Source organism: Lipotes vexillifer, unplaced genomic scaffold, assembly GCF_000442215.2.
Source record: "Lipotes vexillifer unplaced genomic scaffold, Lipotes_vexillifer_v1.1 scaffold1608, whole genome shotgun sequence".
In the NCBI taxonomy this organism is placed as follows: Eukaryota; Metazoa; Chordata; class Mammalia; order Artiodactyla; family Lipotidae; genus Lipotes; species Lipotes vexillifer.
This window is the reverse complement of record NW_006774162.1, coordinates 30,260-35,199: the sequence shown is the minus strand read 5'-3', so window position 1 is coordinate 35,199 and position 4,940 is coordinate 30,260.

Genomic DNA, 4,940 nt, shown 5'->3' with positions numbered 1-4,940 from the left:
ACACTCTTTCTTGCTCTGGTGTCTAAAATTGCTATTAATAACCATAAGAGAATGTCTAGATGGTGTTTCTCCATTGCTTTATCTTCCCTGAAATGCGGCATTGTGTGTGCATTGAGCACTACTGCATACTGGGACAGTACCTGCAGGCTTCACTTGGGGCTCAGCCACTCACACCTGCAACAAAGACAAATTGTTCCATAGCCCTTAAAGTACAAGAAATCTGTTTCTCTTCTTTTCTAAATCAAGTCAAATCTAGCACCAAACTAGCTAGCACTGGCCAAGATCTGTGAGAGGCCTCTGCTAGTCATTTTTTATGGTCTCATCTCCTCCACTTGAATATTGGTCCACTCATTCATTCATCAAGTATTTATTATGCCAGGCACCAATGTATGCATGGGGAATACAACAGGGAACAAAACAAAGACCCTGACCTTTTTGAATTTAGTCTTGTGGAGAGAGACAAAACAAACAAGTTAATACAGAGCATATGGAATGGTAACAAGGACCAAGGAGAAAAGTAAAGTGGCGTAAGGAAAATAAGGAGCACAGGGCATGAGGGTTGCTCTTTTGTAGAGTGGTCAGGGAAGCCCTCTCTGACAAAGAAGACTGTGAAGAGAAGTGAAGGAAGTAAAAGGGTGAGCTAGGTAAATATGGAAAGGAAAGAGATTCAGAACAAAGGGCATAGCAAGTGCAAAGGCCCTGAGGCAGGTGCTCTTGCCTTGTTTGAGGACATTCAGGGAAGCCAGGGATTGGCACTGAGTGACCAAGTGGAAAGGTGAAGAGATAAGTTCGGAGATGGAGGGCTGGTAGTGGACGCAAGAACCTATAAGCCAGTATAAGGTTGACTTTCATGAAACAGGAATTCATTGGAGGGTTTTAACTGAGGATTCCAATGATCTATCTTACAGTTTAAGGGGATCACTTTGGCTATTGTGTGACTGCAATCAAGGGAAAATGGAAGGACAGTAATGCAGCTTTAGCTAGCACACATGCCACACATGGGCCTAGGCTAATACTAAGGGATACAGGTAAATTCAAGCCCCACTGTCATGCTGTTGTCCTATGACACACAAAATAGTGAAAAGAAAATTCTTGTTCAGAAAAATTAAGATATATTGCTTGCCACCCCAGCTTGTTCAGGATGCCCTAGTTAATGAAATGATTGAAATAATATTTTATTCACTCACACAAGAAGGAAACAAAGAAAACCATCTTGACCTGTGCCTTCCCCATTCCAACTTCCCAATCCTGTTGTCATGCTGCTGCCTGGTCCCCAGGCAGGCCCTCTGCTCTCAGTGCCTCCTCTGACCTGCGCTGTGCTCTAATCTGATTCCTTTTTTTTTTTTTTTTAAAGAAGATGTCGGGGGTAGGAGTTTATTAATTTATTTTTGCTGTGTTGGGTCTTTGTTTCTGTGCGAGGGCTTTCTCTAGTTGTGGCAAGTGGGGGCCACTCTTCATCGCAGTGCGCGGGCCTCTCACTATCGCGGCTCCAGACGCGCAGGCTCAGTAGTTGTGGCTCACGGGCCTAGTTGCTCCGCGGCATGTGGGATCCTCCCAGACCAGGGCTCGAACCCGTGTCCCCTGCATTAGCAGACAGACTCTCAACCACTGCGCCACCAGGGAAGCCCTCTAATCTGATTCTTGATGTGACTACCCGCCCTGCTCCCTCTGCTGAGGAGTCATCACCCCTCGCTTACCTGTCGGCAGTGCCAACCCGCCTCCTCCACTGGAGCTTAGCGGAGGGGACAGAAGCTATCCCCTAGTCCGGTCACACTCCTTGCTTCCAAATTCTCCTTACTCTTCCCAAGGACCTTTGGTTGAGTGGGGGCAGGGAGCAGAGAGGTGGAAGAAATATTTCTGTACTTTCTAAATCGTTTTGTCCTAATCCTGCTTTCTCACAACGTTAACTTAAAAGGAAGGTATTCTCTGCCTTTGTTCTGTTTCAGACATGCCTGGACTGGAGAAGGCCTCCAGGACACGAGCAAATGAGCGTAGAGGGGTGGGATTGCGGCCATTAAGGCTCCAGCTGTCATCCTGCTGCACTGTCCCAGCCCCCAGACCTTCAAAAACAAAGCCTGGCTGCAGTTGTCTTTCACACGGGGCAATTTTGGCATTTTGGGGGGCCCAGAAATACAAAAGCCACTCTTAACCCCTTCCTAGGACAAAGGAGACCCGACACAGGACCTCAGGTTGCCCTTCCTGTGAGGTGCAGGGAGAGCAGTGCAGAGATGGCTTTGTCTTTTGGCCCATTACTGCACAGCAGGAAAAAGACGAGGACACTCATTTCTTTCTCAATATCTCACCCTGTTACACACTTAAGTCATAAATTCACAGCAGCAATAAGCACCTGAGAGAACTTCTCCAGTCAGGCACCATGCCAAATGCCAGAGATGTAATAAATTAAAACACAGTCTCTGCCCTGAGAGGGTTCAAAGTCTACTTGGGGAGAGACACATTTAAACAACTAATCCTAACAATTGAGAGGTGCTATTACACACGGTGCCATGGAGACACAGAAGAGCAAGAATCCAGTTCCAGGTGCAAAAGGCTTCACAGAAGTGGTGATGCTTAGGGCACATTTTTTTAAATAACAATTTTATTTTTTATAAAAATGACACTTGGGCTTCCCTGGTGGTGCAGTGGTTGGGAGTCCGCCTGCCGATGCGGGGGACGGGAGCCATGGCCGCGGGGCCTGCGCATCTGGAGCCTGTGCTCCGCAATGGGAGAGGCCACAACAGTGAGAGGCCCGCGTACCGGAAAAAAAAAAAAAAAAATGACACTTGATCTTTGCAATAATTCAAACAATGGGTCCAAAAACGAAAATAACAAAATACCTCAAGCCCCACAACCCAAAAATAACCAGTATAAACTCATAAAATGTGATTTTATTGAATTCTACAAGAGAAAAAGAATCCGCTGGTAAAATGAAGGAACTAGTGCAAAGGCCTAGAGTCCGAAAGTAACAATGAGCCGGGTCTGCTTGGAGTGCAGAGTGCCTGCAAGGGGGTGGCCATCCGAGACTGATCACGGCAGGAGAGCCTGGACCGCTTCTGTTTTATGTGCAAAGCCAGTGCCTGGTACTGTGCGGTGGGAGATGTCCCAGAGATATGTGCTTAAAGAATAAAGGACCACGCAGAAGGTAGGCAGATTAAGCATCGAGAAAGGAAGAAAGGCCTGAGAGAGCAGTCCATTAAGTGTAAAGAAATGAGTCTCATGCATCAGGAGATGACATGATAATAGCAGCCCCATTTAATGAGCTGTTGCATAAGCCAAGTCCTAAGCCAAGCATTTTTCATTGTTCGTCCAATTAATTCTCACAACAGCATTACCTAAACACTATTATTATCGTCATTTTGCATCCAAGGAAACAGCCAAAAAGATTAGAGGACCTGCCCGACATCACCCAGGTAGTAATTAAGATCTGATACTCTTAACCCAGTGCTCTGTCTTTCCTGAGAGGATTCTGAAAGATTTTTGGTATTAGCAACAATGTTTAGCGTGTAGCCCCACCCCCTAAAAGGGCTTTGCTTTCTTGGATGGTTAAAGTCTGTCTATTTAAAACCAGTCTTAATACTTTAGAATCATATGTCACATTCAACCCCTCAAGTCATTAAGAGTGGTTAAAAGCCAACACTAGAGCAATCAGGTTTAAAATACATACCCTGTCACCCAGGAGTGAGTATTTTTCTTCCACTATCACGATGAATAACTTAGGGTATCTGTTTTGTGTTTTGAGTGGTGGGTTTGATTGGTTTACGTACCATGGGGAGGGAAAGGAGAGCAGGGGAAAGTGATGCAGCCAGGGCCTGGAAACCCAGAGCTCACTCTGAAGCCTGGGAACTTGCTATGAGGAGGCTGTTTCACTCAAGCGTGGGGGCAGGAGAAAATCAGAAGACTGGAGAGATTAGTCTGACTAAAGCAGACTGGGTAGATAAGATAACATGATAAGACCTTGAGATGATCACAGGCAGGGGGAAGTTCCTGAAAAAAAAAATTTTTTTTTTAGTAGCTGTCAGTGTGCTGAGGTTTGGTTCTATCTGCACTTCCCATGTACCATCTTCCAAGTTCCCAGTTCACACACCATCCCCTATTGGCACCAATGGCTCTGGACAGGCCTGTAGAGCCCTCTCTCTTCCGTCGGTCCCAGCCACAAGTGTGATGCAGCAATGGATCTTCTTCCCCTGTGAGGAGTCCTAGTTCTTACTCAGACCCATCCAAAGGAGAGGCGGACAGAGACCCAGGTTCCAGCTCTAGAACCAGCTGCCTCTGAGTCATCTCTGCTTCCTGCCAGGTAAGGATACTTGGAGGGAAGGCAGCGAGGAACTGCACTGGCAGAGCCCAGGGGAGAGCTGGCCAGGGCCAACCTGCACACCTTTCCCCTGGGGGCCCTCTGGGAGCCTGGACACAGGGCAGGCACTGACACCTCAGGGAAGCTGAGGCCTCAGTGTCCGCTGGGATGACATAAGAGAGAAGCATGTGGGACTTCCCTGGTGGCACAGTGGTTAAGAATCCACCTGCCGTTGCAGGGGACACGGGTTCAAGCCCTGGTCCGGGAAGATTCCACATGCCGCGGAGCAACTAAGCCCGTGCGCCACAACTACTGAGCCTGCACTCTAGAGCCTGTGCTCCGCAACAAGAGAAGCCACCACAATGAGAAAGAAGACCACGCACTGCAACGAAGAGTGGTCCCCCCTCACCGCAACTAGAGAAAGTCCAGGCGCAGCAACGAAGACCCAACGCAGCCAAAAATAAATAAATAAAACAAATAAATTTATTTTAAAAAAAAAAGAAAGAGAAGCATGTGATGAGGCACTGGCTGGCTTCCCTGCCATCCAGCTGGGAATCCACTTCCTTGTGGAAAGTGACATCAGAAGCTCTTCTTCACTAATAGTCTTAGTGGCCCCTTCTCCTTGGACTCTCCCAAGATGAAAGAGCGTCAG